The 23,507-nt window shown below is 43.8% G+C and overlaps 1 pseudogene; it reads right to left on the reverse strand.

Moving 5' to 3' along the window:
• Positions 1-4,059: 4,059 nt before the first annotated feature.
• On the reverse strand, positions 4,060-4,871 carry LOC129021051 (small ribosomal subunit protein eS4-like; annotated as a pseudogene).
• Between the last annotated feature and the right edge of the window lie 18,636 nt (positions 4,872-23,507).

Genomic DNA, 23,507 nt, shown 5'->3' on the forward strand with positions numbered 1-23,507 from the left:
AAAAAAGGAAAAGAAAAAAAGAAAATTTCACGGGGTGGCCTACAGGAGCACCCACCCCTTTGTGTGACCTAGAGAATACCACTAAACATCTCTATTTCATATCATCTTCATATAAATAAGAAAGTTAATACACTACTACCTCAAATACCAAATATCAGTGCTGAAGGAGAACTTGATACCTTATTTACTTACCTTATTCTCTACATGAAGTATCTCAAAAGGTGTTGTGCAAATAAGTGCTATTCTTCTCATCCTTAGAAGGTATAGGTAATGGATTTAAAAAACACACAAAGAGATAAAAACTCCTTCACTTTCTTTATGAACAAATTTGACCCAGGGTTAAGTTTTTAGTCTTGTTCCCCTGGAAACCTGATAAAGGCTGAATGTCGGCTGTGTCACCAGGCTGTCCTTAGATGGCAAAAGGAGGTAAAGAGATGAGCCCATGGAAGGGTGAGTAAGTGGTGCTAAGTATGGCTGATTTGGAGCCATGGGTCTGGCTAGAACTCAGAAAACCCCCAAGATGGAAGCTTAATAGAACAAAATCAGTGTATAAATTTAAATTATGGGTATATTTTAGTCATTTTATCATTACTGTTTTCTCTTTTTTATTTAAAAAAATTATTTAAAAGTCACCACCACCAAAGTCAAGAAACAAGACAGGCATGGTGGCTCACATCTATAATCCCAGCACTTTGGGAGGCCGAGGGCAGAGGATCGCTTGAGCCCAGGAGTTTGACACCAGCCTGGTCAATATGGTGAAACCACGTCTCTACAAAAAAAATACAAACGTTACTCAGCGCCTGTAGTCCCAGCTACCCAGGAGGCTGAGGTGGGAGAATCACTTGAGCCCAGGAAGTCGAGGCTGCAGTGAGCCAAGATTGCACCACTGCGCTCCAGCCTGGGCAATGGAGTGAGACTCTGTTTTAGAAAGAAAGAGAGAAAGAGAGAAAGAGAGAGAGAGAGAAAGAAGGAAAGAAAGAAGGAAAGAAAGAAAGAAAGAAAGAAAGAAAGAAAGAAAGAAAGAAAGAAAGAAAGAAAGAAAGAAAGAAAGAAAAAAAGAAAGAAAAAGAAAGAAAGAAAAACAGTTAAACCAGCCCACCCCGAAATCCCTCCATGTTCCTTCTCCCAATGTCAACCCCTCCCACTCCCCTAAAGGAATGAAAGAAATGACCATCCTGGCTTTTTATAATGATCACTTCCTTGCTTTTTTGAGGGAGAAGGGGGTGATTTTATCCTTAGGTGTGCACCCTAGACACTATAGTCTTGCCATTTTTTTAAACGTTGATGTGTATTTTAGGTGTCTCCTCATTTTGCAGGATCCCTCCATCCCTTTCTTTTTACTGTAATTTATCTGTTGAAAACCCCGGGGCCTTTGACTTGTAGTTTTTCACAGTCTGGCTTTGCTGATTGGTACTGTTGGTATAATTCAACGTATTCCTCTGTATTTCTTGCAAATTGGCAGCTGTATCTACAGGCTGGATCAGACTCAGGTTCAGCCCCTTTAGAAATATCATAGGTGGTAGTGAGTTCTTTCATTAGGAAACAAATAAAATCTGACGATTTTTGTTTTTGTGATGTGAGCAGCTGTTAATGCACAATGCCTAAATCCATTAAAATGTGATATTCTAATTCTGCCATTTCTTTTTTATTCATTAGTTAGAATATTTTTATAATTAAATACACTCCCTCTTCTACCTCTGGTTGCTGTTGGCCCAGATCACCTAGGAAAGACAGGATGAATGCTTGAATCTTTCCCTTTATTTACTAATTTTAAGATCATGGAGGCTCACACCTATAATCCCAGAACTTTGGGAGGCCAAGGTGGGCAGATCACTTGAGTAGAGGACGAGCCTGAGCAACATGGTGAAACCCCGTCTCTACAAAAAATACCAAAATTAGCCAGGTGTGGTGGTGCACACACATAGTCCCAGCTACTCATGAGGCTGAGGTGGGAGAATCCCTTGAGCCCATGAGGTGAAGCCCATGAGGCGAAGGCTGCAATGAGCTGAGATCGCACCACTGCACTTCAGCCTGTCTCAAAAAAAAGACCATGTATTGGATTCCTATTGTCCCCTGAAGGAGACTAATCCAGTTTTATTTTAAAATCATAATAATCTGTGGATTTAAACATATTTTGATGTTTGTATATATTATAAATATTTCTCTTATTTTAGCTCACATGGTCCCAAATTTAGCCAATAGAGATCTTTTTCGAATTAACTCCTGAGTCCTTTTGACACGATCTTAAAGTCTCTGCTAACTTCCTCACTATTTAGTATAATAAAATGTTCCTGTTTTCTTTTGTACATCTCCTTCCTTTCTTTCTTTCTTTCTCTTTCTTTCTTTCTTTCTTTCTTTCATTTTTTGTTTTTGTTTTTGCTTCTTTTTTAGACAGGGTCTCACTCTGTCATCCAGGCTGGAGTGCAGTGATGTTATCACAGCTCACTGCAGCCTCGACCCACTGGGCTCAAGACATCCTCCCACCTCAGCCTCCTGAGTAGCTGGGACTACAAGGCACATGCCATCACTCCTGGCTAATCTTCTTTTTTTTTTTTCTGTAGAGATGGGGTCTCTCTGTGTTGCCCAGGCTGGTCTCAAACTCCTGGGCTCAAGGGATCCTCCCGCCCCAGCCTCCCAAAGTGCTGGGATCACAGGTGTGAGCCACCCTGACTGGCCCCATTTTGGACATTTTCTACCCCAGATCTGGAATCAGCCATTTATCCAAGAGCTCTGATTTCTTTTAGTGGGACATGGTATTTTAAAACTAAAATCTGGGCACAAGAGATGTGCATTGCTAGGTCTTTTCATTAGTCAAATCAGAACCAGAAATATACATACACACACATATACATATATACACATACATACACATAATATTTTTTAAATAAAATACCTCAAGTTATATTGATAACTTCTCATTTAAATCAAAGTTTTTAAACATCTCTTCTGAATTCCATACTGAATTACATACTTTTCTGCCATACTGGGAACTCCAGTTCTCTAAAACACAAAAGATAATATAGTTAGAATATCTCATAATTTTCTTGGATGCAACAGTTTAATGATATTAATACAGCCATCTCCAACCTTAAGGGGGTGCTAACCTGGGAAGAATTGGTGTTATCACCGACAGAAAGAGGCACCCTGAATGTTTTGATGTGGTTCACATGAAAGATGCCAACAGCAACAGCTTTGCCACCCAACTTTCCAACATTTTTGTTATTGGCAAGGGCAGCAAACCACGAATTTCTCTTCCCCAAGGAAAGGGTGTCCGCCTCACCATTGCTAAAGGGAGAGACGAGACTGTGGCCAGAGCAGTGGGTGAAATGGTCTCTGGGTGACATGTTAGATCTTTGTACATAATTAAAAATAACATGGCATGATTAATTTTTTTAAAAGGCTTTAACTGAAAACAGTTAAAAATGTTTTTGCATATGACTGCTCTTGTCTCCCGCTATTTTTTTAAAGCTGTGCTAAATTTACAGTGTCAGAACATATAGCCAACATACAGCCATTACAAGCCATACTCTTTCTTTTTTCCTCTCATTTAGTCCAAGGTCTATAAGTAACTTCTTCTGTTGTTTATCTAGTCTTTTGGGTTGTCTGAAGATTTTTTTTTTCTTGTAGATTCCTCAAGAAAGGTTCACGGAAGCACTATTTTCTGAGTTCCTGCAGATTGATAATAGTAATCTTTATACTTAAAAATCAGTTTTCCTGGATATGACATCTTTGCCTCCCATTTTATTTCCTTGAGTATCTTAAACATATTTCTCCATTTTTTCTGGCATAAAATATTGCTGTGAAAAAAATCTGAAAATAATTTAATTGACTTTCTCTTCTAAGTCACTTGCTCATCTTGCTGCAATAAGCAAATGATTTTTTTTCTTTCTAGTTCAATTATTTGACTAGAATATGTCTAAGTGTTCATCATTTTGAGTTATCCATTCTGGATCGATATTCTCAAGTATATGGTGAGCTCTTTCTTTTTTTTTTTCATTAAATCATTCCATGTTATTTTTAATAACATGCAAAGATTTAGCATGTTACCCACAGACCACTTCACCATTGCTCTGTTTTACCCACCGTTTCACCCACCATTTCACCTACCACCAGTCTCTCATCTCTCCCTTCGGCAATGGTGAGGCGGATACCCTTTCCTTGGGGAAGAAAAATCCATGGTCTGTTGCCCTTGCCAGTAACAAAAATGTTGGAAAGCCCAGTGGCAAAGCTGTTGCCATTGGCATCTTTCACATGAACCACATCAAAAGATCCACGGTGCTTCTTTCGGTTGGTGATCACACCAATTCTTCCCAGATTAGCATCTCCAATCACCATACACAGGTTACCAGTGTCAAACTTGATGAAATCAGTGATCTTGCCAATCTCCAAATCAATCTAAATGGTGTCATTCACCTTGACGAGGGAATCAGGATAGTGGATGGTGTGAGCATTGTGGAACCAGGTGAGGGATTCCTTTTGTGCCCACAAAGATTTTTCTTGCTTTGCACAACTTGTACTTGGCCTTCTCCAGTGTAATACAGTGTACAGCAAAGCGACTGTTGATGCCACAGATGAGACAGAAATTCTCTACCATCTTGTCAATGCTGATGACATCCATGAATCCAGCAGGGTAGGTTATATCAGTTTGGACCTTGCCATCCATCTTAATGAATCACTGCATGCAAATCTTTACTTCGTCTCCTGTCAGGGCATACTTAAGTCTGTTCCTCAGGAAAATATTAGGGGAGACACTCTCTCAGCTTGTAGGGACTGGTGGATGGACAAGGAGCAAACACACCAGTCAATTCATCCAGCATCCAATGCTGTGGAGCTGCTACCCGCTTCAGATGCTTCCTAAGACCACGAGCCATGACTGTATTAGGCACGGAAAGAGCATGGTGAGCTCTTTCAACATGCAATTCCAGATATTTTTCATTTCAGGAAACTTTTCTGAAAGTATAGTTTTCAGTGTTTGTTTTCTATCCTTGCCTTGGTTTTCTTCTTCAGGGACTCTTATTACGTAGGTGTTGGATCTTCTTTGCCTATCTGCAAAACATTTGTAACTTCTTCTAGAATTTCATCTCTTTCCTCCTTTATTTTTCACATTTTTCTCCTTTCAACTATTTTAAAGACATTATCTGTTGTTCTATTTGCATGTATATTCCTCCTAGTTTAGTCTTTATTTCTGAAATTTTTTTTCTTCTATTTTTAGGGGTTTTTCTCAGTTCCATAAGCTTTCCTGCTGGTCTAATTCTGACTTAGGTTGTTCTTGCATGTCTTATATAATTTTCTCAGTGTCTTTTACCTTATTTTGAATGAGAAGATTACAGTGTTGATTTGGTTTGTGAGCTTGTCTTTCTATGTGTTTTCTCTGTCTGAAAAAATGTTATTCTGCTCTTTAATCTCTTTTTAAAAATAATAACTTGGTATGGGATTTGACCTCAATTGCTTGCCCATTTTTATGTAAAATTAATTTTCCTGAAATTTTAGAAGAAGGAGTGCCTCCAGGTAGCTTTTCTAATTTCACAGAACCCCCACTTCACTTATGCTGTCTCCTCCAAAATTTGGAGGTTTGCTTTTTGAGATGTGCTGGCTCTGTGCCCCTCCAGCTTTTTCATCTGGACCTTCTCCTTCCTTCATCTTTATTGGCCCCACTCTGCTCAATTCAATTTCTATTCCCAGCAGTTGCTTCTCAGTGTGGTAGCCTATCCTGAAAGGGACAATTTCAGAGAGTCCATGGGAGTCTCCTCCAGCCCCTTGAGACCTTACCCCAGGCAGCTTGTGCTTGTCCATGATAAGAGAGGACAAAACCCCTCCCGATTTCAGTGGCTGTTCCCAAATTGGTCCACTGCACTTTCCAGTTAACACCTGTTTGCTCTTTGAGGATGCTCCTGTTCTCTAGTCTGTCAAATACCCCATTAGTTCCCTCTGCATCCTTCCACATAGACACCGATACTCTAAAGGTCTTGTGGATGTTGTTGGTTTGTCTTTGCCATTTGTGTTTTGAGGTTTCTGGGGATACCTTGTAATTAGTTTTGTTGTAAATGTCATCCATGTGTTTTTGGTTGGCCACTAGTGCTCTATTTTATTTACAAATTTGTAAAAAGTAGATAGCTCTGCCACCATCTTCCCAGAATTCCTTATTTTTATTTTCAATTTAATATGATCATGCAAACAGCTAATAAGAACACCAGATAACAGGATGAACACTTAGCATTGTGTTATAATTGCTTACAGTATTCAGTGCAGTAACAGGCTGTACAGATTTGTAGCCTAGGAGAATAGACTAAACCATATAGCCTAGGTATGTAGTAGGCTGTACCACCTAGGTTAGTGTAAGTATGCTCTATGATGTTCACCCAATGACAAAATTTATGGTACCATAAATTTATGCATTTATGGTATCAACACAAGAAGTTGGAGTGAACCTAAAATCCCCAGGTATTATAATAGATATCTAAAAACTGTTCTGACAATTTTATAAAAAACTCAATGTGTGTTTTTTAATGCATTTAATTTCTAGATTTGCTTCAGTGTCCCTGTGAGAGGTTCACATTTATCTTTCCTTTATGCCTTTACTCCATTGCCTGTGTAATGAGGATAATATTTTTAATATTAGAAAAATACAATTTTTATTCCCTTGTAGTCATATTCCACCAAATAGGTAAAGCCGAGATTTGGAGTACCAGGCAAGGAATCAGTCACAGTCAAGAACAGATGGATCCCTATTCAGCTTTCCATCTCAAAACTGGCTTTTTGGGAGGCCACGACAAGACCAACACCCTGAAGGCTGAGTTTTCTTGAAAAAGAAAGGCCCCTCCCATCTCCAATCCCAAAGTTCCTCTATAAATATTTATAATCCAAGCTGGGAGGACTTACCCTAGAGAAGACTACTTCTTGCGACAGAGAAGGCTCAACCTGTGACACAAGGGACATTTCCACTGGATAAGAAAGAAAGAGTTCTTGGCACTAGGGATATAAGAGAAATTCAGAAGGGATCCATCTTGATCCAGGTTCACATGAATGCACAGCCTGTGGCAGGTGTTCATCTGTGATCACAGCTGGCAGATGTGCAGGCAGGTTGGCCACCACGTCAGATGCATGTGGCTCAAGCCTATGGGACCACCCAAGAAGCTTGATGAAATATGTCTTGGAACCACATAACCACCACCACAGGGAAGAAAGGGGTGGTGTTTACCCATCAGCCTCTATGAGTTAAGGGTTTCCCTAGGGGTATTACCTCCCCTATATTTCCAGGTTGCACATGTGTGAGTGCTAAATGGGGACACATGGGAATCCCATGTCCCAGCATCAGAGGTTCCAAGGCAAGAATCAGGAGGCTGCAGGGAGGTACTGACAGGTTTCACCTGTGCAGTACCGGTCACTGCTACAGCAACGTCTAAAAGAAGAGTTGAGTACACAGACAGTGCCCAATATAGGACCCAGTGAAGTTCTTATAATAGAGAAAGCAAATATTTTAATCAGATGTTCTATCTTTCATTACAATGTGATTGTGACGGTCAATACTGACTGTCAGCTTGATTGGATTGAAAGATGCAAAGTATTGTTCCTGGGTGTGTCTATGAGGGTGTTGCCAAAGGAGATGAACATTTTTGTCAGTGGACTGGGAAAGGCAGACACACCCCCTATCTGGGTAGGCACAATCTAATCAGCCGCCAGCATGGCCAGAATAAAAAGCAGGCGGAAGAACACGGAAAGACTAGACTGGCTGAGTCTTCTGGCCTCCATCTTTCTCCCGTGCTGGATGTTTCCTGCCCTCGAACATCAGACTCCAAGTTCTTCAGCTTCTGGTCTCTTGGACCGTCGACCACAGATTGAAGGCTGCACTGTTGGCTTCCCTACTTTCGAGGTTTGGGACTTGGACTGGCTTCCTTGCTCCTCAGCTTGCAGACGGCCTATTGTGGGACCTCATTTTGTGATCATGTGAATCAATACTCCTTAATAAACTCCCCTTTATGTACACATCTATCCTATTAGTTCTATCCCTGTAGAGAACTCTGACTAATACAGTGATTAATCACTTTCTGCAAGAAGTGAAGGTATGTACAGAGTCTGACACCAGATTTTCATTCATTACACATGCAACAAAGAACACATAAAGTCCTATAGACTTTATAAATTTTCTTTATAAATTATCCAGTCTCAGGTATGCCTTTAACAGCAGCGTGAAAAAGGACTAATACAGTTATCTTTTGGTAACTGCACATTTAAGGTGTTAATTTCATCCTTCAATTGACTGTCTCGGGTCTTTGGCTTGGTTGATCATTGCTCTAAGTCATCACTGGGCTCGGGGTCAGGAGGCTCATGCCAGGCTCTAAATGTCAAGTACTTACTGGGTACTGGACAGCGCTCTATGTTCTTGATGTGTTTAATTCATTTAATGCCCCTATCAACCCTATGAGGTAGGTACAATTACTATCTCCATTGTCCAGATGAGGAAATTGGGTAAGTTAAACAACATTAAGCAGCTTACTCAGGTCCCACAGCTAAAGTGGTGTCTTTATTTCCAGCACTTAAAATGTGTCTTAGCCATTCTTGCTCTTAAGGCCGAATGACATATCTGCCATAACACTTTGTGCTTCTCTTTAATGCTGTCTTCTTTCCTCCCTAAACTTCTCATGGTTTCTAACATTCCCCTTTCCACAACAGACCCTGACTCCTATCTGAGAAATTAGAACCATTAAACAAAAATAACTACTGTTCTTGCTAATTTGGCCAAGGATGTGTCCCATTGCCTCATGCAAAGGATGGTTCCTTCCAGGTCCGTGGAGGGGCTGGGCTGGTATTGGGTGCTCACAGCCACTCCTGAGCTCTCACAGAATGCAGAGCATGGTGCTCTGCACCAGGTGCTCTGGGAGCTTGGGAAGAAACCATAAACACATGAACACACAGATAATACCAGCCCACAAATGAGCATGCCAGCAGAGTTCAGGAAGGGAGAAAGCACTGAGCTGAATGGGAGGGCTTTCTAGATAACATTTAGACAGATGGAAAAGAGAGGAGACGACATTTCCAGCAGGGAGACCAACTTCAGAAGAGGCACTGAACCTGGAATGCAACTGCAATTGCTATTCTGATTCTAGGCTTGGTGGGAAAAAAAAAAAAGTGCTGGCAGAGACTGCCACTAGTGCTAGGAAAAATATGCAAAAAAAAAAAAGTAACCCTGTCTTTTTTTTTTTTTTTGAAACAGAATCTCGCTCTGTCACCCAGTCTGGAGTGCAATGGTGCGATCTCCACTCACTGCAACCTCTGCCTCCTGGGTTCAAGTGATTCTCCTGCCTCAGCCTCCCAAGTAACTGGGACTACAGGCTCACACCACCACATCCAGCTAATTTTTTTGTTTTTAGTAGAGACGGGGTTTCACCACGTTAGCCAGATTGGTCTCAAACTCCTGACCTCAAGTGATCCACCCAGCTTGGCCTCCCAAAGGGCTGGGATTACAGGTGTGAGCCACTATGCCTGGCCCCTGTCTTCTTTTTTGTATTAAGCCGTTCCCTTGTTCCTGCTCAAGCTACTTTACAAAAATAAATTGTCCTGCCACACCTAATGCAGCACCTTTCTATTTTTAAATGGGATGCTGCCCAATTCATGAATTGATAGTAAAAGCCAATTAGATCATTAAAATCAATTTAATAAAGTTTTTTATTGACACTGCTTTCCCATTACTACAGGACAGCTGAGTGAGAGATCATATGGCCCCCAAAGTCTATCTAGCCTTACAGAAAAGTCTTGCTGGCCCCTGGTCTAGAATATCAACCTTCCGAAAGAAAAGCTGCCAAAGCCAACCAGTTGGCACTATGGGTGTAAAATACTCACACCCATTTATCCAAAATTTAAATGAAATTCAAGATATTCAAGCTAATTGCATTCTCAAAAAAAGGTATCAAAGAAGATAAACTGTAAAAAAACTGATACTATAGATTCAAATGTAACTGCTTTCCATATTTCAAAAGATTCTGGAGCACACTCTAATCTGGACAGATTCTATAGATAGGGACTGAGACTCCCAAAGGAGTTGGGATTTTAATAAGCAAATTCTCTCCTTCATTCATAGCAATAAACACAAAAATGTTCAAAGATCATCTGTATTGTATTTGTTAAGAATATGTTAAATAAAAGAAAATATACACAATCCATTAATGTGAAATAACTTGAAACAACAATTCAGTTAAAGAATTTGTTTTACAAAGATAAAGATCACCAAGTTAAAATGCATTAATTCCAAGATCATTTTACCAAAAGTATCACTGAGCAAGATGATTCCCCATCTCCCAAAATGATAATGAAAGGAGAATGTGGATGTCTGTGTATGCTTAGATATTTATAGGAATGGGGGAAAGATATGGTGGACACACAGATCAGGGGCATGGTAGGAAAAGCCCAGCATTGAAAGACAGAGGCCTTGGCTGGGCGCAGTGGCTCATACCTGTAATTCCAGCATTTGGGGAGGCCGAGGCAGGCAGATCACCTGGGTCAGGAGTTTGAGACCAACCTGGCCAACATGGTGAAATCCCATCTCTTCTTAAAATACAAAAATTAGCTGGGCACGGTGGCGTGAGCCTGTAATCCCAGCTACTCAGGAGGCTGAGGCAGGAGAATTGCTTGAACTGTAGAGATTGTAGTGAGCTGAGATCACACTACTGCACTCCAGCCTGGGCAACAGAGAGAGACTCCACCTCAAAAAAAAAAAAAAAAAGAAAGAAAGAAAGAAAAAGAAAAAGAAAGACACAGCCTTAGTCATAACTCTGCAGGGAATGAGTCGTGTGTCCAAACACAAGACACTTAGCTACCCTGGGACTCCCCTGCTCCAATGAAGGAATCCTGCTAGATTATCTCTAGGGGCTTTTTCCATTTTGAGATTCATAAAAATTAACAGAACATAAGAGTCTGTTTTTGAGCAAGGGAAAATTGATTAATTTAATGAATGTAAATAAATAGAATCCTTTCACAGCTTTCTGATATCTTGTGTTTACAGTATTTAAATAGACTTTGTATACTTGAAAGAGTATGATTACTTCATGTAAGACCTAATACTATCTAGGCTTCTAAGAACCTTAATGTGTTGGACGTCTCAGATCAGAAAGAAAACTAGAGAACAAGCAAGGAATAAACACAGAAATCCCCTGAGAAGAGTAACGCGGTTAAGAAATAGCCTGTGGCCTTGAGCAGCTGTGTGATCACCCACTAACGGTGCTCACTTTAAGAGTGTGGCACAGAAACGAGGGGACCGCACACATCAACACCCCCTTCTAGCGCTCATCAACAGCAGTAATGAAGGCCGCCCTCCAGGGAGAATTAGAATGAGATTTGGGAAATGGCATCAGGCACATAAGAAAAGAACAGGAAACATGTTCAAGAACAGCTCAATGTTGCCAAAAGAGCAAAGATCATAAAATGGGGGTGGGGAGTGGAGAGGGAAGACTGTTTCCTGACTTTCTCTCGACAGAGGAAAACATTCTGGGGGCACAGATCCTGGGGACTAATAGGAACGAAAACACCCGGGGCTGGTGAGTGTGCGAGGAAGGCGATGGACCCCATGGGTGTTCAACCAGAAAGCTGGGAGCATGTTCCTACGTGGCCACAAAGCAAAGCCGGGAATCAGACCCCTCCAGGGGCTGTCGGAGAGAGCGATCAGGCTCGGAGATGTGGATAGGGATGCTACTCAGGCAGCCGAACGCATAGGAGCGGGTGCAGGAGATCACCCAGAGAGAAGGTGAAGGGTGGGGCCTGGCTACCTTGAGGAAGGGGAGGCTGCCAAAGATCACCGGGAGAACAAACGCCAGGCCTGGGAGTGACATAGGAGGCAGGACTGGACTCAGGAGGCGGGGCTCAGACATCTAACCAAATGGAAGACTAGCTAAAACAGGGCTGTGTGCAGAAGCACCTTTCCGTAAGACACACCCACCAGCACGCCATGTCAGTTTATCACTGTCAGGGCAACACCCAGGAGTTACCGCCCCTGTCGATGGCAACAGCCCACTGATCCAGTAGTTACCACCCTATTTCTAGAAATTTCTGCATAATCCACCCCTTAATTTGCATATAATTAAAAGTACATATAGCCGGGCGTGGTGGCTCACGCCTGTAATCCTAGCACTTTGGGAGGCCGAGGTGGGTGGATCACGAGGTCAGAAAATCGAGACCATCCTGGCTAACACAGTGAAACTCCGTCTCTACCAAAAATACAAAAAATTAGCCGGGGCGTGGTGGCGGGCGCCTGTAGTCCCAGCTACTCGGGAGGCTGAGGCAGGAGAATGGCAAGAACCCGGGAGGCGGAGCTTGCAGTGAGCCGAGATCACTGCCACTGCACTCCAGCCTGGGCGACAGAGCGACAGAGCGAGATTCTGTCTAAAAAAAAAAAAAAAAAAAAAAATTTAAATGGAATAAATAGGAAATAGAATACCACAGAACACAATAGAAGATATAAGAGAACATCCAAATAATAAGTATTGCTTCCAGAAACATGTAAGATAAGTGTGTGTGACCTGGAATGTGATAGGAAATGAGGGTCTCAGTTTCACTAGGAAATTGAATGGTGAAGTGCATCAAAAAGTGGGGAAGTCGCTGGGCGCGGTGGCTCACGCCTGTAATCCCAGCACTTTGGGAGGCCGAGGCGGGCGGATCACGAGGTCAGGAGATCGAGACCATCCTGGCTAACACAGTGAAACCCCGTCTCTACTAAAAAATACAAAAAATTAGCCGGGGGTGGTGGCAGGTGCCTGTAGTCCCAGCTACGCGGGAGGCTGAGGCAGGAGAATGGCGTGAACCCGGGAGGCCGAGCTTGCAGAGAGCCGAGATCCCGCCACTGCACTCCAACCTGGGCGACAGACCGAGACTCTGTCTCAAAAAAAAAAAAAAAAGTGAGGAAGTCACAGACATAAAGGAGAGGCTGGAGAGGATACAGAAAGCAGGGCCGGGGTATGGGTGAAAGAGAGTCAGAGAGAGCAACAGGAACAAAGGAGGAGAGGATAGGGTATTCTTATGGGGTCTTGCTATGTTGACCAGGCTGAATGCTGCTCAAGCAATCCTTCCACATAGCTGAGACTATAGGCATGCCACCGCTGGCCAGGATGGCGCATTCTTATAAGCAATGAGTACCTCCTTTTTTTAGGGGGGAGACAGACTCTCTCTCTGTCACCCAGGCTGGAGTGCAGTGGAGTGATCTCAGCTCACTGCAACCTCTACCTCCTGGGTTCAAGCAATTCTCCTGCCTCAGCCTCCCAAGTAGCTGAGATTTCAGGCATGTGTCACCACGCCCGGCTAATTTTTGTAATTATAGTAGAGGCAGGGTTTTGCCATGTTGGCTAGGCTGCTCTCGAACTCCTGACCTCAAGTGATCCACCTGTCTTGGCCTCCCAAAGTGCTGGGATTACAGGTGCAAGCCACAGCACCTGGCCTCAGTCCCTACTCTCTTTCTCTTCCTCTCTCTCACTCCCTCCCCCTTACATCCGCTCCATCATGAAGGCTTGGCCACGGGGCTGCAAGTAGGAAGATACAATTCAGAATACAAAGTAGAAAGTCAAACATTAGCCCCTTCTAGTTCCAGGGAATTTGAGGGTGAGGGTATGGGAAGGAAAGGAGGGGACTGAAAGATGAGGAGAAAGCAGGGCAGTCAATGGCCTGGAGGATGCAATCAAGGAATGATACTGGGAGGGGCAACTTAACCAGAAGGGTGTGAGGATGCATGCAACATCCGAATAAGTCAGCAGGTCTCAATGATGACCAGGCTAAGATGCATTGGCTAAAGTAGGTAAGGGACAGGTGCATTGGCTAATGTAGGTAAGAGACAAGGTCAATGAAACTTCAAAGTCAAGGTGCTGCACAGGTTGTACATGTGCATCCCAAAGTCCTCCAAGCCGGTTGCAAGGCTAGATGTGCAGAGAGATCATGAACCAAGTCCTGGGTGAACAAGGCTGTCAGTGGTCATCTCCCTGACAACAAAATCACTGCCCTCTGCTGATACAGAACGGGGGCAGGCCTCCAGGAGTGCAGAGGCAGACTGAGGGTCTGGGGCTCTAACTGGCCCTTAGACAGCTTTTCACATAATTTTCCTATTTTTAGACCCACCTTCAACTTCAGTCTGCCTATTCCTAAGTCTTTTGGGGATTTTGTCAAATAAATTGGGATGCTTTTTGGCTTTTCTCTCGGCAGCTTGGAATACAGCTTTCTTGTGTCTGCTAAGTCAGCTACCTCTCACTCCAGTGCTTTCTAGCTTCCAAAATATTGTCACTATTTTTCTTCTTTCTTGTCCTTTTTGTTCTAATGGATTTTTCTTTTTAAAAGATTCTTTTACTCTTGTTTTGGCTGGGTTTCAGGAAGGACCAAAAGTAAACACATGTTGAATCTACCATCTTTACCCCTGAGCTACTTTTATGACTGTAAAAAAACAATAGTACTATATTCAGGCCAGGCACGATGGCTCACGCCTATAATCCAAGCACTTTGGGAAGCCAAAATGGACAGATTGCTTGAGCCCAGGAGTTTGAGCTTGAGCAACAGGGTGAAACATTATCTCCACAAAATACCAAAAAATTAGCCAGACATGATAGCATGCTCCTGTAGTCCCAGGTACTTAGGGGGCTAAGAGGATCACTTGAGCCCGGAGAGGCTGAGGCTGCAGTGAGCTGTGATTGTGCCATTGTACTCCAGCCTGGGCAACAGAGCAAGACTCTGTCTCACACACACACACACACACAACCAATAATACTATCTTCATTTTCACCCACAAAAATATGTGCTCCCTTTGATGTGTGAACAAGGTACCCCAGCCTCCTGCCTCAGGACAGCCTGATGGAGTTGGCTAAGGGGTGTTCAGTCACACAGGCAATTTACCCTGAGCCAAGCACATCCTCCCAGCCAGACCCCCACCACCCAGGGGACTGTGTCTCTCAATGACAGTTACCACCCCACTGGGAAGAAAACCACCAAACTGTTCTATGAGCCTTGGGGCAGGGTGGAATCCTCATCCATGTAAATCAAAAGTTTTAAAACATCCCTTCACTGTAATGTACACATATGGAACCCAGATATATGATTTAAGAAAATCGTTTCGTAAGAAAATATAATTTCTTCATGATTAAATACAATGCCGTCTAGTTACTCCTTCCTAAAGCTTTGATTGCAAAGAGTAGTTTCAGATGTTTCACCATTACATTCAGAAACCAGGAGTGAATTTAGACAGGCAATCACAGCATTGAAGGGCTTCAGAGGTAGAAAGAGCCTTAGCTACATGGTCAAACAGCCAGCTCTAACCAGGAAAACATCCACCCAAGGCTTTATAGAAATATGTGTGTTGGGGCCATGCCCAGACCTTGGGGACCGACACACCAAGGACAGGGCCCAGGCATGTACACATTTATGAAACTGCCTAGATGTCTCTGCCAGGTACCAGACACCCCCAGGAAACCATGCCTCCTCTGTCCTCATATCCCTCCATGCACGGGGCTGAACGCTGGCTCTGAGAATTTGTGCAATGCACCAGGTAGGCCTGGCAGAAGAGACACTGAAAGCCAGGCTGACACATGTTCTGGGTATTTTTACAACCTGCTTTATTCTTTCATTTGCTCATTTATTCTTTCAACAGCAATGAGTCAGGATCTTCTATGTCCTAATGATAGCAATATTTATAGAGTGCTTACAATCTGCCTGGCGCGGTTACCACTTTACAGGGGTTATCTCATTTAATCCTCATATTACCAGAAAGGGGTCCTGATCCAGACCTCGAGAGAGGGTTCTCAGATCTTGCCTAAGAAAGAATTCAGGGTTAGTCCATAGAGTAAAGCAAAAGCAAGTTTATTGAGAAAGTAAAGGAATAAAGAATGGCTACTCCACAGACAGAGCAGCCCCGAGGGCTGCTGGTTGCCCATTTTTATGGTTATTTCTTGATTATGTGCTAAATAAAGGGTGGATTATTCATGCCTTCCCTTTTTAGACCATATAGGGTAACTTCCTGACGTTGCCATGGCATTTGTAAACTGACATGGCGCTGGAGGTAGTGCAGCAGTGAGGACGACCAGACGTCACTCTCATCACCATCTTGGTTTTGGTTGGCTTCTTTACTGTAACCTGTTTTATCAGCAAGGTCTTTATGACCTGTATTTTGTGCAGACCTCCTAACTCATCCTGTGACTTAGAATGCCTTAACCGTCTGGGAATGCTCCCTGGTAGGTCTCAGCCTCATTTTAACTCAGCCGCTATTCAAGATGGAGTTGCTCTGGTTCAAACGCCCCTGACACTCGCAACAGTGTTATGAGGTAGGTACTTTTAATGTCCCCACTTTACAGATGAAGAAGAAAGCACAGAGATGTTAGGCAGTATGCTAAGGATGTGTAACCACCCAGCGGGTTCATCTTGCCTACTGCCCAGATAGAGCTGATTTATCAAACAGGGAAATTGCTATAGAGAAAAGAGTTTAATTCATGCAGCGCTGGCTGAATGAGAGTCCCGAATTTTATTATTACTCAAACCAGCCTACCTGAAAATCCAGAGGGTAGGGTTTTTCAACTTTGGCAGGCAAGGGAAAGGGCGCTGCTGATTGGCTAGAGACGCAATTAGAGAGGTGTGGAAAATGTGTACTGAGTCTGCTTCTGGGTGGGGCCACAGGACTGGTTGGCTGGTCCGGGTCAGAAGTGCAAAAATCTCAAAAAGCCAGTCTTAGGTTCTACAACAGTGATGTTATCTGCAGGAGTAATTGGGGAAGTTGCTATCTTGTGACCTCTGGAATAATGGCTGGTTATCGTTTATGTCTACACCTTAGCAGATCTCGGATTTCTCATCCTCCTAACCTGGTGGGCTTTACAGAGGTAGTTTAGTTTTGGGGAAGGACTATTGCTATTAAACTATAAACTAAATTTCTCCCAAAGTTAGCTTGACCCAAGCCCAGGAATTGCCTAAGGGCAGTTTGGAGGCTGAAGGCAAGATAGGGGTTGGTTAGATCAGATCTCTTTCACTGTCATAATTTTCTCACTGTTATCATTTTTGCAAAGGCAGTTTCAAACACACAGCTAGTAAGTGGTGGTGCTCAAATACAACTCCAGAACCTGGGCTCTCTCCTAACTGCTAGGATCAACTGCCTCTCAGGTGCTCTGTTTCCAGGTATCACATTTGTTATCAGGTGCTCTGTTTCCAGGTATCACATTTGTTAAGAGGTGTAGAGAGAAGGAGAGATGGGTGAGCAGTATTACAACCCAACCATCAGTAGGGCAGAGGTGGTCACCCAAGGGCCATCAGAAGATAGAGGGGTGTTCTTGCCCCAGAGCTTGGGCCAGTAAGCTGAGTCTTGAATGACAGGAAGTAGGAGGGGATGAGGGTGAGGGAGGAGTCCGGGCAGCAGCAATCACAGAAGAATACCATTGGGAACACCACAGTAGTGTAACAGATCCAAATTTCAGTGCCTACACTCAAGTAGCAAGCCATACCATTTCCTCTTTTCTTTGAGACCTTAATGTCTATTAGGATCCTCCATTCCTTTGGGTGTCAGAAACAGTTTAATTCAGAGGCAGGGTCCACCTTTGCCCTCAGACCATGTCCTCAACTGGGGGCTCCATGGAGCCATAGTACAAATCTATCCTTACTCATCATCGATCCACAATGTTCCTACTGAGGCTGCCCACATGGAGTCCTTGACCAAGAGGTCTGTGGTTTTTCCCATCAGAATACCTACTTGCCTTAGTGAACTCTAGCCCTCCTGTCCCTCTCTAGCAAGAGTCCTCGCTCTCTCTTCCTTCACTGACACACTTCTCCAAAGATTCTCATCACCAGGTCTCCATGTCTTCACCTCTCAGCCTTCACTACTGAGAATTGAGTGAATTCTCAATTGAGAGAATTGAGAGAATTGAGAATTGAGTGAATGCTCAATATTAGCATTCACTACTCAATACATGGTCAGAAGGACTCTGTTCCCACAACCCATCCACATCGTTCTGCTAAGATCACCTATGGGCACCATGTTGCTAAATCCAGCAGTAGCTCTTCTCTTCGTCTTGGCTGACTTCTCAGCTATACTCACATTCCATGATAGCACAGTCTCCTGCATTCCCTGCTACTACTTTAACCACACCTGAGCATAACCTTGATTTTTCTCGTATTGTCTTGATTTTACCTCCAGCCTCCCCCAGCACCAAACGTTTAATCCATCAACACGTTCTATCAATTCTATTGTCAACAAATATAGGTCAAGTCCATGGACGTCTCTTCGGTGCCATTGTTAATACCCTGACATAAGCTCCTTTTCTCTCTCACCTGGATTCATGAAACAGCCTCTTTACTTGGTCTCTCTGCTTCTACGAAATGCAGTCCCCACAAAGCAGTCACAGTGATCTTCACACACACACACACACACACACACACACACACACATCTGATTATGGCCAGGTGTGGTGGGGTATGCCTGTAATCCCAGCACTTTGGGAGGCCAAGGCAGGTGGATAACTTGAGCCCAGGAGTTCAAGACCAGCTGGGGCAACATGGTGAAACCCTATCTCCACAAAAAAAAACACAAAAATGAATCAGGCATGGTGGCACGCACCTGTAGTCTCAGCTACTCGGAAGGCTGAGGAGGGAGGATTGCTTGAGCCCAGGAGGTCAAGGCTGCAGTGAGCCGTGATTGCACCACTGCACTCCAGCCTGGGTGACAGAGCAAGATTCTGTCTTTAAAAAAAAAAAAGAAAGAAAGAAAGAAAAAAAAAAGAGTATAATGTTTCATCACACTTGAATACTTTACTGTACAGTTCCTACAAAAAAGGTCATTCTCGTATAAAACCACAGGACAAATATCAAAGACAGAAAATTAACACTGATATGTTATTTCCATTAAATCCTTAGACCTCATTCAAGCTTCGTCCAATAATATCCCTTGTAACAAATAACTTCAGAATTACCTGTTGTACCAGGTTGTCATGTCTCTTTAACCTCTTGCAACTTGGATCAGTTCCTTAGTCTTCCTTTGACATCCATGAAGATTACAGGCAAAGCCAAGGAGGGAGGATCCCTTGAGCCCAGGAATTCAAAATCAGCCTGGCCAACATAGCAAGACCTTGTCTCTACAAGTAATAATAAAAATTAGGTTGGGTACAGTGGCTCATGCCTGAAATCCCAACACTTTGGGAGGCCGAGGTGGGTGGATCACCTGAGGTCAGGAGTTCGGGACCAGCCTGGCCAACATGGTGAAACCTGATCTCTACTAAAAATACAAAAAATTAGCTGGGCATGTTGGTGCATGCCTGTAATCCCAGCTACTCGGGAGGCTGAGGCAGGAAGATCTCTTTAACCCGGGAGGCGGAAGTTGCAGGGAGCTGAGATTGTGCCATTGCACTCCAGCCTGGGTAACAGAGCAAGACTCTGTCTCGAAAAAAAAAAAAAAAAAATTAGCTGGGTGTGGTGGCATGCACCTGCGGTCCCAGTTACTCAGGAGGCTGAGGTGGGAGAATCACTGTAGCCCAGGCGGTTGAGGCTGCATTGAGCTGAGATTGCACCCCTGCACTCCAGCCTAGACAACAGAGCAAGACCTCATCTCAAAAAAAAAAAAAAAGATTACAGGCAATTTAAACTATAGGCTGTCCATCAATTTGGGCTTGGCTTTTTAGATTCAGGTAATGCATCCTTGGCATACAGTTATTTCATTGCATCTTATTAAGTAATACATAATTTCGGTTTGCCCCTTTGCTGATGATGTTCAGTTTGGTCACTTGATTAAGGGGTGGGGCCGGGGGAGGTCTTCTAGACTTCTGTACTGTAAAGAGACTTTTTCCCTTTATAATTTTGTATTTTGTGTGGATATATTTTAAGACTATGTAAACAATCCTGTTCCTCATCAAACTTTCAGTTCATTCATTCATTCACTTATTCATTTAACCAACGTGATCCATGGATTTCTATCTTTTTCAGTCCATTATCCTCATTAATCTAATGCTTCAATTTTCCCAGTTTGGGCCAATGGAAACCGTTTCAAGACGGCTTTTGTGTCTTTTTTATTTGTCTCCATCCTTCTTGGATCACACAGTTACCTTCTGGAATATGATGTTCTAGGTTCCTCAGGTTCATCTTGTACTCTCCTAGCCCAGTCATCCTTCTTTTTAAACAAGATTTTTTTGAAGAGACAGGGGTCTGCTCTGTTGCCCAGGTTGAAGTGCAGTGGCACAATCACAGCTCACGGCAGCCTCGCATTCCTGGACTCAAGCAATCCTCTCACCTCAGCCTCCCGAGTAGCCAGGACTACAGGCGTGCACCACTACCTGGCTAATATTTTTAAAAAACGATGTAGCTATGTTGCACAGGCAGTCTTGAACTCCTGGCCTCAAGCAATCCTTCCTCCTTGGCCTCCCAAAATGTGGGGATTACAGATGGAAGCCACCATGCCCAGCCCCCAGCCATCCTTCTGCCACTCATATTTTGATACACCATGCCAGGTGGCACTTCCACCCCCATATTCACCCTGTCCAGGATCTGACACCCCTAACCCGCGTACTAGGCCACCCACCATGTGTGGATGCCCTCTTTACCCTGGTAGAACTCCAACACCCCATGCCAGGCGGCGCTCCTAGGTGGATGCCTGCCTCACCTTGCTTGAATTTTTTTTTTTTTTTTTGAGGTAGATTCTCACTTTGTCACCCAGGCTGGAATGCAGTAGCACAATCTTGGCTCACTGCAACCTCCGCCTCCCAGGCTCAAGTGATTCTCCCACTTCAGCCTCCCGAGTAGCTGGGACTACAGGTGCCCACCACCACTCCCAGATAATTTTTGTATTTTTAGTAAAGACGGGGTTTCACCATGTTGGCCAGGCTGGTCTCAAGCTCCTGACCTCAAGTGATCCACCCGCCTCAGCCTCCCAAAGTGCTGGGATTACAGGCATGAGCCACAGCGCCCAACCTCTTGCTTGAATTCTGATACCCGCTGCATGGATGCTGTCACCTGGGAGATGTCTGACACCTCACATATGGCTGCCCTCTTATGCGGAGCACTTCTTTACCCCACTCATGATCAGACACCCCACACTGGGCTGTCATCCTACAGAAATGCTTTCCACACTCCAATGCTCTGATACTCCAAGCTGGGCCAGCCATCAGCAGGGAGGCCTTCTTGTCCGACTCAGGTTCCAATGCTCTGCATCAGCCACCAAACCTCACCCTAGCTATCTCTGACACCCCAGGCTGGGCCATCCCCATCCCTCCCATGTGGATACCCTCCTCACCTGCTTCGGGATGGTAAGGCTTCCCTGCTGCTCTGTGTGGATGTCCACCTTGCTTGGTCCCACCTAATGACTTTTAAAAGGATTTGTTCAGGAAGAGAAAGAAACGGAAGAAGTGGGGAAAGAGAAACAAATAAGGAAGGCTTTTATTTTAGAATCAAGGGGTGCACGTGCAGGTTTGTTACAAGTCTTCCATGATGTTATGGTTTGGGGTATGAATGGTCCTGTCATCCAGGTAGTAAGTATGGTACCCAATAGGTAGTTTCTCAGCCCTTGCCTCCCCACCTCTCTCCCCTCTCTAGTAGTTTGCATTGTCTATTTTTCCCATCTTTATGTCCACGTGTACCAAATGCTTAGCTCCCATTTATAAGTGTGAACATGCAGTATTTGGTTTTCTCTTTCTTTGTCAGTTGGCTTAGGATAATGTCCTCCAGCTGCCTCCATGTTGCTGCAAAGGGCATGATATCATCATTTTTTTTTATGCTGCATGGTATTCCATGGTGTATATGTACCACATTTTCTTTCTTTTTTTTTTTTTTTTGAGATGGAGTCTCGCTCTGTCGCCCAGGCTGGAGTGCGGTGGCATGATCCTGGCTCACTGCAAGCTCCGCCTCCTGTGTTCACGCCATTCTCCCGCCTCAGCCTCCCAAGTAGCTGGGACTACAGGTGCCCGCCACCACACCCGGCTAATTTTTTTTTTTTTTTTGTATTTTTAGTAGAGACAGGGTTTCACCGTGTTAGCCAGGATGGTCTCAATCTTCTGACCTCGTGATCCACCTTCCTCGGCCTCCCAAAGTGCTGGGATTACAGGCATGAGCCATCATGCCCGGCACCACATGTTCTTTATCCAGCCCACCACTGATGGGCACCTGGAAAAGCCCATTCTCTTGTAAACCCATTCTAATCGACTTTTGTCCCATCCCTCCATCGAAACTGCTCCCTGCAAGTTGACCATGACCTCCACAATGGTTGATTCTCACAGCTCACGCAACAGAGCTCGTCCTCCTTCTGGGTATGCCTGGTTCACTTGGGTTTGAGGATACACATTCTCCTGGTTTCCTTCCTGCCTCGTGGAAATGCCGAAGTAGAGAAGCCACCTGCCCGTGAACCTAAGACACTGAAATCCTGAAGTGTGTGGACTGCATTCCTGAATTAAAGGCTACCAAAAATGTCACTGTCATGACATACCCACCCCAGATATATACAAAGCAGTTAGACGGGAACAAAATTAAGGGGATAATTATTCATTACAAAACTACTACCTTCACCAGAGGCCAAGGTTAAAATAATAATCTAAACACTAATCTTGTTCTTAGTTTTAATTAATTTTCTTTAAGATGTTCATCACCATTTAGAAACCTGCACAAATGAATGCTAATTCATTTCACTGAAGTGAAAGAGAAAGGGGCTTTTTTGTTTTAAATGCTTTTCTGATTTTTTTTTAAATTAACGCTCCTAACCTATTTCATGTTTAAAATCTTCTCTGCCGAGGCTCAAGTTAGGTTTCCCAATGGAACAAGAATACAGCTCCTGGGAATTAGGGCAAAATGGCTTGTTAAATGAACGAAGACAGAGGCTGAAATACAAATATTTTGTGAAGTGTTCATACTTTATCAGCCAAAGTGAGCTATAGCAAATCATCACATGTCTAAAAAATGTAGAGAATACTGGGAGCTGCTCGTTTTACATCGAGTCGACCTTCTGTTGCTTTAATGACCTGATGTGAAATAACCTGGCAGGCTCAGCATCACCCCCCGGGGTCCGTGTCAGCAAAGGGACCCACCGTGTCCATCACTGACATGATGCACGCGCCTGGCTGCCACTCACCAGCAGGGGGCACTGCGCCGGGGCCTTTCTGTAGGCAAAACCACTCAAAAGCTAAGGATTGAGAAACATGTACTCCGGGAGACAGAAAAATGTGCGTCACTGTCACCATCTCAGACAAACTCATTGCCACACAATCGACAGGACATCTTCATGTGTGTCTTCATAATAATATCCACTGTAGGGTGTTCTGAGGCCCAGAGCCTATCCCAGAATTACAAATAAAATAGCATCGTAGTGAAGCCACAAATACCAAGTCTATCTGAAACCCTTTCAGTGAGCATGATTTTTATTTTATTTTATATTTTGGGATAAGGTCTCTCTCAGTCACTCAGCCAGGAGTGCAGTGGCACAATGATAGCTCACTGCAGACTTGAACTCCCAGGACTCAAGTGATCCTCCCACCTCAGCTTCCTCAGTAGCTAGGACTATGGCATGCACCACCATGCTCGGCTGAATTTTTTTTATTTTTTGTAGA

The sequence above is a fragment of the Pongo pygmaeus genome, chromosome 20 (assembly GCF_028885625.2).
Source record: "Pongo pygmaeus isolate AG05252 chromosome 20, NHGRI_mPonPyg2-v2.0_pri, whole genome shotgun sequence".
NCBI classification, from domain to species: domain Eukaryota; kingdom Metazoa; phylum Chordata; class Mammalia; order Primates; family Hominidae; genus Pongo; species Pongo pygmaeus.